Genomic DNA, 21,277 nt, shown 5'->3' on the forward strand with positions numbered 1-21,277 from the left:
ATCTATAGTACAGAATAAGTCCAATTTTTTTGTTGTTGATTTTTTTTCTGGAAGATCTGTCCAATGCTGAAAGTGGGGTGTTGCAGTCTCCAGCCATTATTGTATTGGGGTCTAAGCTCTAATCATATGTGCCTTACATATATATATATATACACACACACACTCACATATATATACATAGATATATATTTCATTATATTTCATTTATCACCCATACATATATATATGTGTGTGTGTGTGTGTGTGTGTGTGTGTATGTGGGTGATCCAGTGTTGGGTGCATATATATATATATTTACAATTGTCATACTGTCCAGCTGAATTGACCCTGTTATGATTATATAACGACATTCTTTATCTTTTTATAGTTGTTGTCCTCACATTTAGTCTGATATAAGTATAGCTACTCCTGCTCTTTTTTGATTTACATTAACTCTTAGATCTGTCCTTTTGAGGCTATTTTCTAGATCTTGTAAGCATGCTTTATTCATTGTTTTTCTTTCTTTTCCTCCCTTATTATGTATTTTTAAATAGGCAGTCTTCAAGCTCACTAGTTCTTTCTTCTGTTAGTCAATTCTGCTATTAAGATACTCTGAAGCATTCTTCAGTATGTCAATTACATTTTTCAGCTCCAGAATTTCTGCTTGATTCTTTTTAAATATTTCAATGTCTTCGCTAAATTTATCTGATAGGCATCTCAATTCCTTCTTTGCGTTGCCTTGAATTTCTTTTTTTTGATTCTCAAAACAGTTATTTTTGACTTCTCTGTCTTAAAGGTCACATATCTCTATCTCTCTGGGATTGACCTGTGGCGCCTCATTTAGGTCACTTGGTGAGGTCATGTTTTCCTGATGGTCTTGATGCTTGCGTATTTGTTTCAGTGTCTGGGTGTTAAAGAGTTAGGTATTTACTGCAGTCTTTGCAGTCTGAGCTTGTTTGTACTCATCCTTCTTTGAAGGCTTTCCAGGTATTTGAAGGGACTTGAGTGTTGTGATCTAAATTTTTGATCACTACAGCTGTATAGGGAGCACCTAAAGCCCAATAACTCTGTATTTCTTGCAGACTTGTAGAGGTAACACCTTGGTAGTCTTGAATTAGATCTGGAAGAATTCTCTGGATTGCCAGGCAGAGACTCTTGTTCTCTTCTCTTACTATCTACCAAACAAATGGAGTGTCTCTCTCTCTCTCTCTCTCTGTGTGTGTGTGTGTGTGTGTGTGTGTACTGAGCTGCCTGGAGCCACAAAAGGGATGAAATAAGTACCCTTATGGCCACCACCACCGGGACTGCACAGGGTCAGATCAGAAATCAACATATCACTAGGTCTTGCCCAAGGCCAGCTGTAACCAGCACCTGGCTACCATCTATGTTTGCTCAAGGTCCCAGGGCTCAACAATCAGCAGGTGGTGACACTAGCCAGTCTTGTGTTCTTCCTTTCAGGTCAGTGAGTTCCACTGGGCACCAGGAAAGTCTAGAAATGCTGCCCAGTTGGCAAGGCTTAAAGCTGGAAAACTTAGAAGTATACTAGATGTTCTATTCTATTGCAGCTAAGCTGGCACTAAAACCACAAGACAAAGTCCTTTCTGCTCTTTGCTCCCCTTTCCCCAGCTAGAGGAGTTTCTACCATGTCCACCACTACCACAGGCCAACAGGAGTGCAGCCAGGTATCACCAATATTCACTTAGGGCCCAAGGGCTCTTTAGTTAGCTTATTTTTAATGCTGCTAGGCCTGAGACTCACTCTTCAGGGCTGGGCTCTCTGGCCCAGTGTAGGTCTAGAAATGCCATCCAAGAGCCGAGGCCAGAATCTAAGATCCCAAGAACCTACTTGGTGTTCTTCCCTACTGTAAAAGAGCTGATACCTAAGCTGCAAGACAAAATCTCCTTTATTCTTTCCTCTCCTTTTCTCAAGCTGAAGGAGTCTCTCATCATATCCATCACAGCTGTGAAGATGCTGTGTCACACCTGAAGCTAGCACATCTCAAAGTCCCACTCAAAAATCATAGCATATGCTGCCTGGTTACCATTGCTGATTATGCAGGGTCCAAGAGTTCTTTAGCCAGCAGGTAATGAATTCTGCCAGGAGTGGGTGGTTCCCTTCAAGGCATTGGGTTCCTTTCTGACCCAGGGTATATTTAGAAATGTCATGTGTGAACTAGAGCCTGGAATGGAAGCCTCAAAACTCTGTCTGTTGCCCTATTCTAATGTGATTGAGCTTGTATCCAAGTTGCAAAACAAGTCCTCTTTACTCATCCCTCTCCTTCCCTCAAGCAAAGGGAAGCATTCTGTTTTGGATCTGGGGTTGGGAGAGGAATGACACAGTCCCTCCTTTAGCTGCCCCAGCTGGCTTCTCACTAGGTCAGGTGCCCCCCAAGTCTACTGGCTCCAAGTCCAGCACAGCACTAGGACATGCCTAGAAGTTGCAGTTCCTGCCAGACCCAGATAGCCTTTTCATATTGATTTAGGATTCCAGAGCACTTTAGCCCATAGTGTTGATGCTTGCCAGAACTCAAGTTCCAACTGCTGGGATGAGTGATTCCCCTCTGGCTATGGCAGGTATAAATGTCCCCCTGTGGGCATTGACTGAGTTCTGCCCAGTGTTGGCAGCACTAAGTTTCAATACAAATTCCCACAATTGCTGCACTCTCCTCCTCCCCAAGTGCACAAATTCTCTCTTCATGCCACACTGCTGTTGCCAAGGGATGGGGAAGTAACGTTGGTAATTCAAGATTATCTTCCCTACCCTCTTCAGTGCTTCTTTTAGCAATATGAAGTTCAATTCAGGTAATATGAACATATACCTGATTTTTGGTCCTCATGAAGGTGCTTTTTTATGTAGATAGTAGTCAAATTTGGTGTTCCTGCAGGGAGGATAATCAGTGGAGGCTTCTATTTGGCCATTATGTTCTACCTGCTCCTATTAGTTTTAAAATGATGTTAGAAGTCATAACATTTGCAAGACTATTTATGTGTCCATTTCTGAATTAATCTCTTTCATCAACTAATAAAAACTTTTATTCTGACAGGTTCTCTCAGAAACATTTTCTCTTATAATTCTTTGATTAATGAACATTTTCCAGTTTTTTATTTCTTGCCCTATTGTTTGGGCTAATTTTCTAGGGTGTATCTTCCAAAAATTAGTTTTTTGCTTAATAATGAAAAATTCTGTGGGGGTGGGTGCAGGGTGAAGAAAAAGAGATAACTCGTGAAGTTGATTTTCTGAATTCCTAGTCTGTTGTCCATTTTACACCAAATTTACAGATCCAATTATTTATTCCTTTTGATTTATGGTATATTATATCACTGGCTGTGCTAATTCTCCCTCATTGAATTTATTTTTTGTTTTAATTTCCAATTTTATTCCTTTGAGCCCTTATACAACTAGTCTAAAATATTTTGTGTATTATCTTTTTTTCACTCAGTTATTTATTTTGAATAGTTTAACACAGTTTAGTGGAGACACATTGTGGGGTTCTTAGGCTCTTGACCCCCTAATGATTCATTAAAAATCACTGACATGAGGCAGATCAATAGAAGAAAAGACATACAGCTTTACTTAATCTGTATACATGGGAGCCTTCAGAGTGAAGATCCAACTTTCCAATGAGTTACAAAAACATATATACCATCCTAAGGCGCCAGTAAATAATGCAGACTGAAGACCATTGCCAGAAACAGGTAAGACAGGTTTAGTGGCAAGACAGGTTAAGAGGGCTTGAAAGAAAGAAGAAGCTTGGCTAGCAAAGTTGGCCTCGTCATAGAGATGAAGAGTTCCACAAAGCAAAAAAAAAAAAAAAAAAAAAAAAAAAAAAAAAAAAGCAGTAAATGTGTTTTTCCCCCCTGGACTTTAAAAGGTCTCAGACTCTCAATGTCTCTTGGATCCTGGGAAAGACATAGAAAGGGAAAGTGGGGATGGCTACATTAGTAGTCTGTACAGATGCAAATTTCCCCCACTTAACAGAACTTTGCAAATATACTTCTATCAGGATGACCAAGTTGCAGCTACTTCAAAATATGTCAAAGAAATATAGGATGATCAAGTTGCAGCTACTTCAAAATATGTCAAAGAAATATATTTTGGAATAAAATATTTTAATTGCCTCCAGTCCTCACTTTGACACTTTAAAGAAGTTTAACATATCAGAAGCCAAGGTGATAGCTTGGGAGAGATTTGGGTTACAGGATGTGAGATAGAGTTAGACAAAGGAGTAGAATGACAAATTGGGACCAATAGAAAGGACCCAATTTAAATATATTATCCCATATCTTCTTTACTCAATCTCTTAGTCCTGAGAATAGATCAGTTAAGTTAAACAGCTGTGTCCCATTCCAGGAGGTAACATTGCAGATGGGCTAGGCCTCTGCATATGATGCAAACAATCATATCTCTAATAAGACACATTTCTATAGAAACAGAAGTATAAACAAAAGTTAATGTCTAGAGCAGTCTATACACTAGTTTTTCTAGAGTCTCTGAGGCATCTTCAGATTGCAGTGGCAATCTAACAGATTCTTCTGGACTGTAGTTTAAACCAGGCCTTCAAATGCACTTTCTGAGAAGCCCTTAATCAGCACACAGGCAAAAAGGTTGTTTATATATAAGTTCTGTTATTTTCTCCCAAAGTTTATCTAGCTTACATTTGCAGAGCTTTAAGAGAAGCAGTTTTAATTTCTAGGTCTTTCAAGTCAGAAAAATGGGAGAGAAAAGAAATTGAAAACATTAGTTTGGAGACTTGTAGCCAGGAAAAAAATTCAGGATTCAGTTCAAATTGTAGAAAATAATAAAAACTGAATACCAATGGCCAAGACTAGAATCTAATTACAAGTGTACATAGTTTCTTTTGAAACACAATTTTTCTCTAATTCTCCAATTTTGCTAAACACAAAATCATAGTCGGACCAATTTGCAAAATAAGTTTTAATTCTGTTATACCTGGCCTAATTATTTGCACAAAGTGCAACAAGAATAATTATTTGCCATCTAGGCTATTTTTTAAATTGGCTTTGCTGGAACGTTTTTTTTTCCATAATGAATCCAAAATTATATCTTTTAGAAGCCTCAAGCCCAGGCAACGATTTATCTGTCCTTGCAGATATCTGCATAAATTGGGAGAATTCCTCTTTTGGAGGACCTAAGGTAACTTGAGGCTCCTGGGCCTGTCAGAAAGTAAGATTCTTTACTTGCCATGAGTAAGTAAAGGATAAGGTATGAGGCCAGTTTTAACAATGGGATTTTATCAGCTCTATAAAGTCAATTTCAATTCCTCAAAGCAGCTTCCTCATACTGAAAACATGCCATTCTAGTCAAAGCCTTGGTAACATAACTGGCACCTTCAATTGTGACCTGTTACAGTAGAAAACAGATTCTTACTGAACTTATGCAAATAACTACATTGCCATAAATTAAGAATACCAAACAGTTTTTCCAAGTTCTGGAGAAATTAGGTAGAAACAAAGAAATACGCTTCAAATTTTGGTCATAAGAATATACTTTACCCAAATGTTAAAAGCTGTAAATAGCTTAAAAGTAAAAAGTTTTCTTGACTTGTAAAAACAAAGCTAAAAAAAATCAATGTTTCAAATAAAAGGGTCATTGAAAGATTATTTCAGTCATCTATTAGTTCAGTCCATGCAATTAACTCCTGCTCTGCTCATGATTGGGCCAGCAATCCTCATGAATACATTAGCTCTCCATTAGAGTCTGAAGTTTTTCTCTCTATTCCAATGGCAAAATCTCCAAAGTTATTGGAAACCTGCATTCAAGCATATCCATCAGATTCCAATAGCTGATTATAAACCATCTTTTGATAAGGATCAAAGTAAAACAACAATAGTAGATGACAGAAGTCTTAGAGTGGCCATGGTCAAAGACACAATTGACAAGAAAATTTGGTTGTTTATGTAGCATATAACAATTTAACACAGTAATTATAATTACTACTGATAATGCATACTAAGGCATATCAGAGTCATAGGAATCACATGCAATTTTGTAACATACAAACCTTGTTATGGGTGGTTACTGGCACTCAAACCTCAATTAACCTAGGGCACTTGGGGCCATTGATTTCCCTGTGCAGAAGTCAGGGGATGAGACACTCATGGGTAGGAGATTTAGATGCCCTGAGACCCCTTAAGAAACCAAGGGCCCAAGACTCCCACCCAGCCCTGGCCTAGGATCCCTTTCAGAGCTTAGGAGCCTCATGTCCGGGGTAGTCCGTGGATATGGAGCCTGCCTCTAGCGCACCCCAGGCTGCCTAGGCCGCCAGGCCCACCCAGAATGGCGGGAGCCCAGCCTGTGGCTGGCTCTGCATCAACAGCCACAACCTGGTGCTGAATTCTACTATCTGCCATGTACCATTCTGATGGGGAAAACAAATTTAAAACACTTGGGAATTTATGTCTCTGATGGGTCAGGTTGCACTGTTCCATAAAAAAATAAAAAAACATTTAAAAAAAAATATATATATATATATATCCCACAGAAAGTCAAACATTTCCCATTTGAAAATGCTTTCTGTCTAATTTTAACATATCATATAAGCCCAATATGTCTTTCTTGGACTTCAGGGGACTTTATATCTAAAAACAAATGAGGTCCAAGAGACTGAATTTAGAATTTGATTTTAGAAAGTTTCTCAAATATCAATGGTTTTAAACACTTCATATCACAAAATAGAATAACAGGTAATATAAAATAAGTCTTTCATTTAACCAAGATGATAACTCAAAAATTTCAATTAAGGAAAAACCTTACTTTTTTATATAGAGGAGATTCGCTTTCCAAAACAGTAAGACCAAATAAAAGCAGCATAAGGCCAACTAAATCCATTTCGCTTTCTCTCCTCTTTTTTTTTCCTTTTGCAGCTTACTGAAAAGGTAAACAAAAATCTTTCACTGTCTCTCAATATTACAGCTTATTGAAGAGAAAACCAAATTTTACCTTCTATAGTGTATTATTAATGCTAAAGCTAATTTTTAATAAATCCTTATAAATAAATTCAATTTTAATCAGTTGAGTCATAAGATTTCAACTGATTTCTAAGATTTGTAAGATTTCTACAAACCTTTTATACCTTTTCATAATTTTCTATAAAACAGCAGATCAATGCTCCAAGAAAACCCAGTTATTTCAATCCAGGGGCCTAGATTATGGCCCTGCATCAGTGTGCTTTTTACTTAAAGTTTAATTTATAGAAAAATGAAATAATCCTCTTTAAATTTTAACCAGCCTGCTCACATACAGAATTCCTTTGACAAGGTCAGTCTTCCACAAAGCTTCTACAACTTGCTTGAAACTTTAATTTTGTCCTATTATTCTTTATCTTAAAACAATCCTTAAACACCTCTAGATAAAATTACTTTCTCTTAAAAAGAACCACACTCCCACATCTTCTTTTAACATTTTCTTACCAAAAACAAATCCTACCTCTTTAATACACTTTGTATGTGTCTAGTAGTTTTAATTACATACATAATTGTAATGTTAACTTAAGAGTTAGTAACTCCTATTCCTAGTGAGAAACCTAGGAGGTAAGCAATTTTAATTATGTACTAGCTGCACAGCCAAGGGCAAAAGACAATGCCTGGAGCTAGTCTTCATCGTATTCTAAAGGCTCAAATCTAAGGACATAAGTTTATAGATAAGTTAAGCAAGTGTCAGAAGCAAAGTTTTATATCTTAAAACATCTAGTAGAGACAGTGACTAATCCAGACCAAATGTCTAAATTCTGAAGCTGTTTCTACTTTATCTTACCAATAATTTAAATACTATCTTTATTTACCAAAAATTAATAAAATAACGTGAACTTGAAAAGCACTTTGGCTTATTTACTTAATTTATGAGTAAGTCAATTTGATACCCATGTATACAGTACATAGACATATACTGATGTATACATAAAGACATACACCAAAATAAGGCCTTTCTAGTTTTGATTTTTAAATTTTAGCCACGAGACAGATAAACTCACTAGTTTAAAGGATGGTTGGATTAAATTGTGAAAAGGTTAAAGTTTATCTGCCTCACAAGGCCATGGTCAATGCCCTCACTGAGGTTTGGAGAAAACAGGGTTGTAAATTTATGTCTCAAACCAAAGAAAGAGAGAAAAAGCTTGGGTGTGTTAGAGGAAGATTAAAAATGGATACCAAGGCAACACAAAATCATAGAATTCTGTCTACCATAGAATTTTATAAAAGCAATTTTATTTACATAGGTATTTAATTTAGCCTCCATCTTTTAATTGGACCACTGAGCTCAGAGCAGACCCACACTGAATCTTGAGTCCCCAAAGAGAGAGAACTGCCACAGAACCAGACCACATCATGCTTTTACAGTGCACTATGTTTCAAAGACATTTTTCTAAGCATTTAAACTGCATACTTTCTTGTCTAAAACATGCAAAGAGTAGCCCTTAGAGTAATAATTATTTACTGTAAGCAACTACCACTAGCCATCTCTGAAAGTATATCTATTACCTAGCTATTACATATACCAAGGTCTAAAATTTTCTCAAAATGTAAAGTACTTTCTGATATCCCCAAAAGCCAGAAAGATTAGATAATGCAATAAAAAAGAGAGGAGTTTTTAGAACTGAGTGGAACCTGTCTGCTTACAAATCTTGGGATTCCATGAGGAAAAATAGAGGCTCCTCTCAATCATAGGGGCCTGACACCTTTTCAGTTTTTCCCAAGGAATCTCAGGCTGTTAGAAATTCATTTCGTTTTTTTTTGTTTGTTTGTTTGTTTTAGGTCCCACATATGGCACAGAGTGTATCAAGTAGAAAGAGAAACAAGCACAAGTAGACAGTTAGACAGAGTTCAGTTGACTGAGAAGTTTTTAGAGTGAGAACAGAGGCCTAAAATTATATATGTCATATGTAATTTTATATGATATATATATATGTGTGTGTGTGTATACATGTGTGTGTATATATGTCCTAAATAATCCATTTTAATTAAGTCATATTTTGACTATAGAGCTCTTTAAAAATTCTTTCAATCCCTTATTACTAGATTTTAGCAAGGACAAGCATATGATCTTTCTGCCTTTTGAACTTCTTTACCAAACATAGCCTCCCAAATGAAACCCATATGCCTTAACTAAGGTTTGACTTAACCATGGCAATTTTTTTCTCAAGAGATTTCGGAAGGCTAGCCATGGCACTATTATATGTCTTTTTAAGAATTTAACCTTCCCATCGATTGTCTAGAATAAGAGATCTCTAAAATATTTTCTATCTTTTGGCCATTGACAACTAGAATTTTCAATGGTATAATTTATTCCAATAGTGACTCAATCCAAAAGTCTTTTTAAAGCCTCAGTGGTAGTTTTCCATGCTTTTATCATATACCTAGAGAGGGCATAGAGGAGACATACCCACGATGCCCAAAAATTTATTGTCAGAAGTAAACTTCAGATAGTAAAAGATGAAAAAAGACCCACAGATATCGGGCCTTTTAAAACAAAACTCCTCTAATCGCTTGACATGTTCAGTATGAAAAGTGTGCTCCTTAAAATATTATGTGTCTCAGACTCCCAGTTCTTTCATACATAAACCGAAAAATTCACGCCCTCTGGATAGTGGAGACTAAGAAAGAGTACACCCACAGAGTCAGAAAGTCAAGCTTCCAACACATAAAACAACATGAAAGGGAAACCTCATCTAGTTTTTATGTCAGGGACCCACAGCATTTGTCTTAACAGACATTGGTCTAGTAAGAACTGCAAAAAACTGAGCAGTAGGCCGGGCATGGGGGCTCATGCCTGTAATCCCAGGACTTTGGGAGGCTGAGGCAGGCGGATCACGAGGTCAGGAGAGCGAGACCATCCTGGCCAACATGGTGAAACCCGGTCTCTACTAAAAATATAAAAATTAGCTGGGCATGGTGGTGCTTGCCTATAATCCCAGCTACTCAGGGGACAGGTGGGAGAATCACTTGAACCTGGGAGGCAGAGGTTGCACTGAGCCAAGATTGCGCCACTGCACTCCAGCCTGGTGACATGGTGAGACTCCATCTCAAAACAAACAAACAAAAAACCAAAACTGAGCAGTCTGCAAGGCTGGCTAGAACAGCGGCATGTAGGGGTTCTAGGTCCATCTTCTACCCTACGGTACTCCTCTTTACAGCAGAATTACACAAAAGACAAAGGAAAATGGCAACAATGAAAGGCCTTTTCTGAGACAAAAAGGGGCCAAACAATATAAATATTCATATTCCAAAGTACCGAAAGTACACCAGAGTCATTACAACACAAGATTAGTCATACAAATCCTTTTGTCACATTAATCAAAACCTTGCAGATGAGACAGTAATTTTTACCATCCACTCAGCTGGAGTGCAATGAGAAAGACAGGCCAGGAGCCTGGCAGGTAAGAAATTTTTACCCCTTTGCCAGCAGATCAGCTTCCTGGTTTCTCTTCACTGCACCATCCAGAAGGGAAGAACAGTTTTGATAATCGCCCAGCTTGTTCCACTATACTGTGAGGTTCATAGGCTCTTGGCCCCCTAAAGATTTGCTAACCATCACTGACATGAGGCAGATTGATTGATAAGAGAAAAAACATACAAATTTATTTCACATGTATACAAGGGTGCCTCAGAATAAAACCCCAAGTGCCCAATGACATACAGAAACTTATATATTATCCTGAGGCCACAGTAAATAATATAGACTCAAGAGCATGGCCAGATACAAGTAAGTCAGCTTTAGTGGCAAGACAGGTTAAGAGAGAGAGAAAGGAAGAAGCTTGGCTAGCAAAAGTAGCCTTAAGATGTTGGTGAAGCTTCCCTGAGAGAGCATATAGGGTAAATATTTCTTTTTGAACCTTAAAAGGTGTCAGAGTCTCCTGGATCCTCGGAAAGGCATAGAAAAGGAGGTAGGGGGTATGGCTGCATTAATAGAGATTCTCTACAGATGCAAACTTCCCTCACTTAAGACAGCTTTGCAAGGCCACTTTTGTCAGGATGGCCAAGTGGCAGCTGCTTCAAAATATTTCAAAGAAATATATTTTGGGGTAAAATATTTTACTTCTCTTCAACATTATTCTGGAATGGTCTCAATACTAGTTTATGGATGCTGATGGAAGTCATCTGATGAAATCAGTGAAATGTAAGACAAAGTGGTTTTAAAAAACAGGAAGTATTCTTAAGAGTATGTCTTTGAAACTGCAAGTTTTTTTTTTCTTCTCTAATTCTGTGCCCTTTGTGAAACAAAAGTATCTAAAACAGGTTTCGATCAATTTAGAAAGTTTATTTTATTAACGCTAAGGATGCAACCATGACACAGTCTCAGGAGATCTTGATGACATGTATCCAAGGTGGTCATGGGATAGCCGGTTTTATGCATTTTAAGGAGACATGAGACATCAATCAATATGTGTAAGATGTATGTCAGTTCTGTCTGAAACGCAGAACAACTCAAAGGGGAGCTTCCAGGTAATAGATAGATGAGAGACAAACTGTTGCTTTCTTTTGAATCTTTGATCAGCTTTTTACTAGATACATAATTTACATGTGAGAGGGAGGTAGAGGAATACTCACTAATGCCTTAGTCTGGCTCAGTGAATCTGCATTTTTATATAAACAATAAGAAAGAGTAAGTATTTCAATATGCATTTGTCTCAAGTGAGCAGGGGGATGACTCAATTCTGTTCATCCTTTGTCCTGCTTTACTTGTGAAGATAAATTATCAGTTTACACCACCAAGGTAAAATTCAACAGAATTGTTTTAGAGTGAAGACCTTGAGGCCCACAAGAAATTTCCTTGTGAGAAAATTGTGAGAGTGGTATGTAGCATTCTTATCTTTGTAGCTATCTTATCTAGGAATAAAATGTATTGTTTTTGTGTATATTTAACTTGCATAAATGCTGTTTGTACAATACATGTTACTGTCTTTCTGTTTTCCTGAAGTGTTACGGTAGGTAGTTACTCAGACATAAGCAGGGCAGAAGAAGGCCCCATGACCACCAGGAATGTCAGGTGACCATGAGGTGATGGTCAGGTGGTTTATTTAGAACTGTCTCTAAAATAATAACTGGTCACAGCCAGTGCCAGGGAAAGGCAGTCTCCCAATAGATAGAAAACACCCGACACTGGTGATAAGTAGCTTCCTGATAAGATCTCAGGAGTAGGGCAAGTGGGCTCAAGCATGCATACTAAGAGGCAAAATGGCAGAGTTTAACTGGCATATAGTATATGACCTTTCTCTGGGAACACTTGACTGGTAAGGGGAAAATGCCTTAAGTGAGTATGTGCACAATTTCAGAAAACACACCGTGCATGTGTCCCATCCCAAGTGCTATCAGGCCACTGTGCATGTGGACAGCCCACCGCAAGAGAAGAATAAGGGGAAAAGGGATGCAACTCAGGAGGCATGCCAAAGTATAAGACCCCAAGCCAAAGATCAAACCATGCACTTGAATCTCTCAAGTCACCTGCTTGGCCCTCTTCCAAGTGGACCCCACTTCTTTTCATTTCTGCTCTAAACTTTTTAATAAATGTTCACTATTTGCCCCTTCAGGTAGGCTGTGATCTTATTTTGTCTGATCATTAGGTTTTAGGTCCAGCTGCTAAAGCACTCTAAGCAGTAGCATTTCAGTAAGAAAGGTACACTGTGGACTCTGCAGGTTTTAGGTTTTAGGTTCTAAAAGAAGGTTAAAGAGTCAAGAAAGCAATCCTATGATGCCTCATGGCAATCATCCTAAAGAAAACAAGAAAGTATTTAGGAAGAAAAGTTTCATTTTAAAAGTGAAATTGCAAGTCAGAAATAAATTCTTGTGCTAACTCCAATATTTAGGCATGTGAATATTAGTGCCAGTTCCTGGTATCTGGATGAATGACCTCAGATCATTACAAAATTATTTGCTGGAGGGTGAAAAAAATAAAATTATAAAAGATTATTTGCATATGATACCTAAGGTTATGGCATGCAATATTTTACTACCTATTTGTGCTTTTTAGGTTTAAACTGGCTTCCAACCAAAAACCCAACATTGTTGTTTTGAATATTCAACAATTACATTTTATGTGGTATTGATGGCAGTGGGACACAGACAGTTTTCTAGGTGGGAAGAGACAGGTCCCTGGTGAACCCCACCTTCAAGCCAGGGACAGCCTAAAGCCTGGGGGCCGGGCTACCAGTTCTGGGTGAAGTCCACAAGCTGGAGTGAGAACTTCCTTGTTGCCTTTTGCCCAGTCAAGTGGTGCTTTCTCCATTCCTGCCCATGGCCCAGTGAGCATGCACTTCCTCCATTCTAAGCCCACAAAAACCCCTGCATTCAGCCAAACTCAGACACTCCTCAGGACAACATGCCTACACATAGGAGCTACCCACTTTGGGTCTCCTCTCCACTGAGAGCTGTTCTGAAACTAGATAAATCTCCTCTCCTACTTGCTTACCCACTAGTTGTCTGTATAGCCTCATTCTTCCTGGACGTGGGACAAGAACTGGGGACCTGCCAAACGGTGGGAGCTAAAGGGGTTGTAACACTTTCCTGGCTGGCTTGCTGAGCTGCAGGTGGGAGCTAAGGGGGCTGTAACACTATATCCCTCCTGCTCTCTGCCAGCACTGGGTAGCTACCCGACATGATGGGAAATAGTAGTTGAGCCAGGCCAGCCCAGAAGCCATGGGCCAGAGTGGGGCGGTGGGACTGAAAGAGCTGTAACAAAAACAGGCTGAAACACAACCCCATGAAACATGTCCTCCAGGTCACTGGCTGCAGGCAATGAGAAGGAGACAAGAGCTATGGCTCTTCTGGGAGCCCAGAACTCAGGGCTCCCTGAGCAAGGGCGTGACATGCTGTAACACCCTTTTTGGGGCTCTGCAGTTCCTGGTGTCTCCGAGATTTTGGGCACCACCATATTCCCCTCATCCAGTTGCTTTTTAGCAATCACATGCAGAAGCCACTTGCGATTTGTCTGGTCCAGATACAGCCTCAGAGGGAGCCAACATCTGTGCCAGCACCTGGAGCTGCCTGCCCTGCCACAGCTGCCAGCGTGCCTGGCTGTGCACAGTGGCCAGATCTTGTGTTCATTCACTCACACACCCCTTGCCACTCCAAGCCTGGCTTGCCCTTGGTAGGCATGGGATCCAGGCCGGTAGTGAGCCAAGTGCAGCCTGTTGGGCCGAGTGGGTGGAATGAGCCCAGCAGGCACAAGCAAAACTTAAGCAGAGACACTGCCAGTCACAAAGGTTTCTGGATGGTGAAGTGATACCCTAAGGATCCTGTGACAGTATGTTTAAATATTATTAATCATATTACCCTCCAAAAACAAAAGGAAAAGTTTACCATGTAGTCTCAACAATAGAAAAACCAGCTGTTCTTTTACTTTTTGCATATTCCCATTTCCTTTTAGTATTATTTTCTGACTCTGCTTTAGGAAAAATTAATTTTTTTTTAAAGCATACTACTGATCAAGCTTCTTTCTTTTGTGTTCTCTTCCTCTCCCTCTCTCTCTCTCTCTCCCCACAGAACCTCCTTCTGAACAAACCTTTAAATATTATGAAAGAAGCATTTAGGCAAAATTTAACATATTGAAAATATAATGCTTAACAATAAGAAAACAAACAACCCAATTAAGAAAGTGAGTCAACTACTTTAACAGATACCTCACAAAAGGAGATATACAGATGGTAAGTAAGCACATAAAATGATGCTCAAATCATATGTTATAAGGGAAATGCAAATTAAATATAGGATCCCACCATACTTCCATTAGGATGGCCAAAATCCAGAACACTGGAAACATGAAATTCTGGCAATGATATGGAGCAATGCTGACCCTCATTTCTTGCTGGTGAGAATGAAAAATGGCACAGCCACTTTGGAAAGCAGTTTGGCAGTTTATTGCAAAACTAAACTTACTATTACCATATGATCTGGCAGTTACATTCCTTGGTATTTACACAAAGGAGTTGAAAATTTATGTCCACACAAAATCTTGCACAAGATGTTTATAGCAGCTTTATTGACAATTGTCAAAGCCTTGAAGCAAACAAAATGTCATTCCATAGGTAAGTAGTTAAATAAGCTGTGGTACATCCAGACAATGGAATATTATTCAGTGCTAAAAAGAAATGAGCCATTAAAAAACATGGAGAATTCTTAAATGCATATCACTTAGTGAAAAAAGCCAACTCAGAAAGGCATTGTACTGTACATTTTCAAATATATAACATGTTGGAAAAGGCAAAACAAAGGAAACAGTAAAAAAGGTAAGTGATTGGCAGGGATTGGGGAGAGGGAGTGATGAATAGGCAGAACATAGTAGATTTTTAGTGCATTACAAATACTCTGTATGGGATGCTGGGTGTGGTGGCTCACGCCTGTAATCCTAGCACTTTGGGAGGCCGCAGTGGGCGGATTACCTGAGGTCAGGAGTTGGAGACCAGCCTGGCCAACATGATGAAACCCTGTCTCTACTAAAAATACAAAAAAATAGCTGGGTGTGGTGGCACATGCTTGTAGTCCCAGCTACTTGGGAGGCTGAGGCACAAGAATTGCTTGTACCCGGGAGGGAGAGATTTCAGTGAGTCAAGATCACATTACTGTACTCCAGCCTGGGTGACAGAGTGAGACTCCATCTCAAAACAAACAAACACTCTGTATGAGAGTTCAAGATGAGTCTGGGCAATATAGTGAGACTCCATCTTTATAATAAATTAAAAAACGTAGCCAGGCATGACAGCATGTGCCTGAAGGGAGGCTGAGGTTGGAGAAGTACTCGAGCCCAGGAGTTTGAGGCTGCAGTGAGCCACGATCATGCCACTGTATTTAGCATGGGTGACAGTGCAAGACCCTGTCTCTGAAAAAAAATATTCTGTATGATATTATAATGGTGGATATATGTTATTATATCTACAAAATGTGCAACAGCAAAAGTGAACCCTAAACTACTGACTTTGGGTAATAGTATATTCTAGACACAAATCCTTTATCAGATATGTGATTTTCAAATATTTTCTCTCATTTTTATCTTATAGTTTTCATTCTCTTTATGGTGTCTTTCAAAAACTAGTTCTCAGATTTGATGAAGTTCAATTTGTCATTTTTTTCTTTTATAAATCATGCTTTTAGTACCTTGTCTGTGAAATATTTTCCTAACTCACGATCACAAAGATTTTCTCCAGTGTTTTTTTCTGGAAATTTTATAGTTTTAGGTTTACATTTAGGTCTACGATGCATTAATCTTCATCAGGCGCAAAAGATCAGTCACAATGCTTTTGTTTTTGTTTTTTTGAGACAGAGTTTCACTCTTGTTGCCAAGGCTGGAGTGATCTCAGCTCACCGCAACTCCGCCTCCCGGGTTCAAGCAATTCTCCTGCCTTAGCCTCCCAAGTAGCTGGAATTACAGGCATGCACCACCACAACCAGCTAATTTGTATTTTTAGTAGAGACAGGGTTTCTCCATGTTGGTCAGGCTGATCTTGAACTCCTGACCTCAGGTGATCTGCCCACCTCAGCCTCCCAAAGTGCTGGCATTACAGGCGTGAGCCACCGTGCCCAACTGACAATATTTTTTAAGGGATACCCAATTTCTTTAGCATAATATATTAAAAAATTATTTTCCCTTGAGTGGTCATTGCACCTTTGTTGAAAATCAATTGACTGCATATGTGTAGGTCTATGTCAGAACTCGATTCTGTTATATTAATCTATATATTTTCCCTGTCTCCAGAACCACTTGACTGTTCTAGATTTAGTAGGTTAGAAATCGGATACTATGAGATGTCAGAGTTTATTCCTCTATTTCAAAATTGTGTTGGATGGTTTATTTTCTTTGGCTTTCTGTATAAATTCTAGATTCAACTTGCATGTTTCTACCAAAATTCCTATAGAAGTCATACTTTTCATTGCGTTCAAGTATTCTTATTTCTTGTTTACTTCTATCAGTTACTGAAAGAAGAATGTTGAACCCTATACTATACTCCTGGTTTTGTCTATTTCTACTTTAAGTCCTATCAGTTTTCAGTTAATGTATTTGAAGCACTTTTGTTAGGTATACACACATTTATGACTTTATATCTTCTTGTAAATTGACTCTTTTGTCATTATGTAGTATTCTTCATTATTCTTGCCAATATTACTTGATTTGAAATCTACTTTGTGATGTTTTATTGAAACTTCTCCAACTTCCTTTTGAATACTATATGCTTTGATTACTTTTTTTCCATCTTTTTATCTTCAGCGTATCCCTGCCTTTTTATTTACAGTGGTTATTTTCTAAAAACTGTAGTTGTTTTTTGTTTTTGTTTTTTACTTTTTAGCCAATCTCACAATTCCTTTAATTGGTGTGTTTAAACCTTACAAATTTGTTGTAATTTTCAAATGATTAAATAAACTGTCTAATTTTCTCTTTGTTCACTCTTTTAAAAAAGGCTTTTTTTATTCCTTTCTATTAAATATATTTTATGATTCTGCTTTACCGACACTATTGGTTAAGTTTTTATGGCTTTTAAAAAATGTAATGACTGCCCTACATTTTGTACTATACATCTTTAATTCATTAGTATGTACCACAAATAATATAATATTGCTTCACTTATAATAATCTTAGAAGATTATACTTAGAATTCTTCCTATCCTTAATGCTTGTTTTGTAACACATTTTGTCTTCATATATGCTATTAATACACAAGACGCTGTGTGTTTATACAGTTATGTTATAGAGCAATTATATTTTGAAAAGGCATGCATACTTATCTTTATTTATTACATTTCCAGTACTTGTCATTTCTTCTTGTAGGCCCACATTTCGCTCTGGTATTGTATTCTTTCTGCCTAGAGAACTTTCTTTAACATTTATTGTAATGCAGAACTTCTGATAATGCATTGTCTCAGTTTTTGTTTTCTAAAAAAATCTGTATTTCTTTTTTGTTATTAAAAATTATCTTCACTTGGTATAGAATTCTTGTTGACATATACTATTGTTTGTTTCAGCACATTAAAGATATCACTGTATTATCATCAGGCTTGACATTTTCGTTGAAAACTGCTATGATTTGTATCTTTTTTCCCTGTTTACATGGTGGTTCTTTTCTTCTGAATACATTAAGGTTTTTCTCTTTATCTTTTAAAAGTTTAAATATCATATATCTATGGCATTTGTTTATTGTGTTTTGGTTTGGTTTGGTTTTTATTCAGCTTTATGTTTTCTTGGCCCATTGTAGTTTTATGGCTGTCAATTCTGGAAACTTGTCAACCATTATTTCAAATATTTTTCCTGCCCAGTTTTCTTTCTGGAATTCTATTTATACCTATCTTAGACTGTTTGATATTGTCCAGTACCTCTTGAATGCTCTATTTTCTCTCTTTTTTAATTTTCTCCTTGCATTTGAATTTGGATAAATTATCTGATCATTTTTCAATTTCACTGATTCCTTCCTTGACCGTGTCAAGTTTACAAATTAACCTTTTCAAGCGGTTCTGCTTTATTACCTTGTTTTTGGTTCTCTAGCATTTCCTTTGATCCTTCCTTATACTTTTTATCTGTCTGCTGAAATTACTTATCTGGTCATGTATATTGTCCACTTTTCCACTAGACAATGTAGCATATTAATGATATTTACTTTAGCTTTTCTGTCTGATAAACTCTACCATCTATGTTATATCTGGATCAAGTTCCTTCAGTCTGCCATGTCTCTTACAAGTCTTTTTACTTGATTTCTTGTATGCCTTATTTTTGTTGTCATTGAAAGCATGTTTTGCTATAGGTATGGAAAAGCTGAGAAAATTGTGTATACACACACACGCACATTTTATATGTGCGTGTGTGTGTGTGTATGTGTGTGTGTGTATATATATATATATACACACACTCCGCAAATGGGTAGGAGTTGAACTAGACTCCAGATTCATTTCTATGATTTATACTAAATGAATCAAGAAAGGATCACTTTCCATACTGTATTAGGCCATTCTTGCATTGAAGTAAAGAAAGACCTGAGACTGAGTAATTTATAAAGTAAAGAGGATTAATTTGCTCACAGTTCTTCAAGCTTTATATGAAGCACCGTGCTGGCATCTGCTCAGCTTCTAGGGAGGCTTCAGGAAGCTTACGATCATTGTAGAAGGTGAAGGGGGAGGAGGCACATCACATGGCAAAAGCAAGAGCAAGCGAGAGAGAGTGGAAGTGGGGTTCCACATATCTTTAAATGACCAGGTCTTCTGAGAATTCACTCACTATTGGGAGGACAGCACCAATGCAATGGTACTAAACCATTCATGAGAAATCCACCCCCACGATCCAATCACCTCCCACCAGTCTTACTTCCAACACTGGGAATTACAGTCGAACATGAGACTTGGGCAAGGACAAATATACAAACTATATCACATCCTATTGCCTCTCTCCTTGCTACTTGTCCTGCAGGCTACTGTTACCTGTTACACAAACCTTGTAGTTACTGAGATGCAGAAAGGTGAGTGTTCTCTCTTTTCCTAATTCAACCTCAGTCCCAGGACTGTGTCCACGGATCTTAGGAATGGGGCTGCTCAGTGGTCCTGCCTTACCCAGAGCTGTAGGTTTAGTTCCAGCACAATTTCTTGCCACTATTCCAGCAGTAGAGGATTTTTTTAGCCTTCCCTTTACCTAGCTGAAAACAGTTTTCAGGGGTGCCCTAAGGACAATAATGTTGACCCTTCCCTCAGGAGTTTCAGTATTTTCTTCTTTTGGAGAGATAGGTAGAAAGGATCTAGGTGAGATTTCCTACCTTTATTACAGTGGCTGTTGTTCCAACACCCTAGTCTGTACCATGAGGGAAACTTTCTCAGAAATTTTGCCAATCTTTTTTTGTAAGGCCTGAGAAAAAGAACCTCTGACTCCATGCAAATTCCCCTTGTGTCTTGACCTCAGGGGTTTTTTATTCTCTTAGCCTCCAATCAGCTTTCAATATCTGTTAAAAGGTTCAGCTGAATTTTTCTTACCAGTGTCCAATAGCATCTTCCCCAGCAAGTGGTTGCTTCCCTTTTCTTCTTAGAAATGATTGTCTTTTCTTAGATTCCACATCAATTAGTTGTCCTATGATCTCAGTTCTCTAATAGGCTCAAGAAAAATTATGAATCTTGAGAATGTCAGATATTTTTTCTGTTGTTTTAACATCGTGATATGCTTCAGCCTTCAGCATACTACAGGGAAGCCAGAAGTCCACTACATTTTTTTGTTCATTGTAGCCATAATATACTTTCTAAAATATATCTAATTTATCCTCTTGATTAAAGACCTCCTAAGATTTCTCATTGCCTTTAGGATTAAAAGGACACTTATTAATGTGACATATATTACTCTACAGCCTCATCTATTACAAATTATCCTTTTGTGTACTATGGTCCAGCCTATTAACATATTAATTTATTCTCTCTCTCTCTCTCTCTCTCAAATTATCCATTCACTCCTATATCTGGTCTTTTGCATTTATTGTTCCATCTGCTTCAGAACCACCCTACTGTTACCAAGAGTCCCTTCTCTGGATAATTATCAGATACCTTTTCAATGTTTGTGTGGAGTATGGCATGCATTGCTTTAATCTTAAAACTCAGATCACTCCAGGAAAATTTCTCCCACCACCGCAACCTGTTATGTCCTAACTGTGCTCATGCTGTTTGTGCTATTCTCTTTTCCCCCTACGTTTCTCTTGCAAGTTTCAAATTAGTCTTTGCTTGGCTATTTGTCTTCATCTTATACACCAGAAATTATGTCTTCTTTTCTTTTTATTGTTCATGGAAAAACTATGTAAAATATTCTAAAGAGGTGTATTCTGAGCCAATCCGAGTGATCACAGCCTGGGGAAAAGACAAACTCAAAAAGTCTGTGTAAGTGGTCCCAAGTTGGTCAGGTTACAGTTTGGTTTTTTATATATTTCAGGGAGGCAGAAGTTACAGGTAAAGATATAAATCAGTACATGGAGGTTAGACATTGGTTTGGCTTGAAAAGGTGAAATATCTTGAAGCAGGGCTTACAAGTTTTGGGTGGATTCAGAGATTATTTCATTTGTAATTGGTTAAAGGAGTAAGGCTCTGTCTAAAACTTGGAGTCAGCAGAAAGGAATGTTTAAGTTGAGATAAGAATGTTATGTCAGATTCAGCCACAATATACCGGGTCAAAATGACCTGTTTAGCAAGACTGACGTCCTACAAGTGTGACTTACCCCTGCCTTGCACGGCCTTAAGTTTTGTTTATAATATGATACCTTATTGCCACAAAGAGTCTGTTTTGTCAGTCTTTTATCTACATTTTAACATTAATTGTGGTCAGTTGTGTCTAAACTCCAAAAGGGAGA

The 21,277-nt window shown here is 38.0% G+C and overlaps 1 long non-coding RNA gene across 1 annotated transcript in view; it reads right to left on the bottom strand.

The window, feature by feature from the left end:
• Nucleotides 1–3,813: 3,813 nt before the first annotated feature.
• Nucleotides 3,814–21,277, bottom strand: part of LOC129458469 (uncharacterized) — a 50,846-nt gene continuing 33,382 nt past the window's right edge. The window contains exon 3 of the long non-coding RNA XR_008649633.2: nucleotides 3,814–3,878. This is a non-coding gene — a long non-coding RNA (uncharacterized lncRNA). The remainder of the gene's footprint in view (nucleotides 3,879–21,277) is intronic.

This window comes from Symphalangus syndactylus, chromosome 19 (genome assembly GCF_028878055.3).
Source record: "Symphalangus syndactylus isolate Jambi chromosome 19, NHGRI_mSymSyn1-v2.1_pri, whole genome shotgun sequence".
NCBI lineage: Eukaryota > Metazoa > Chordata > Mammalia > Primates > Hylobatidae > Symphalangus > Symphalangus syndactylus.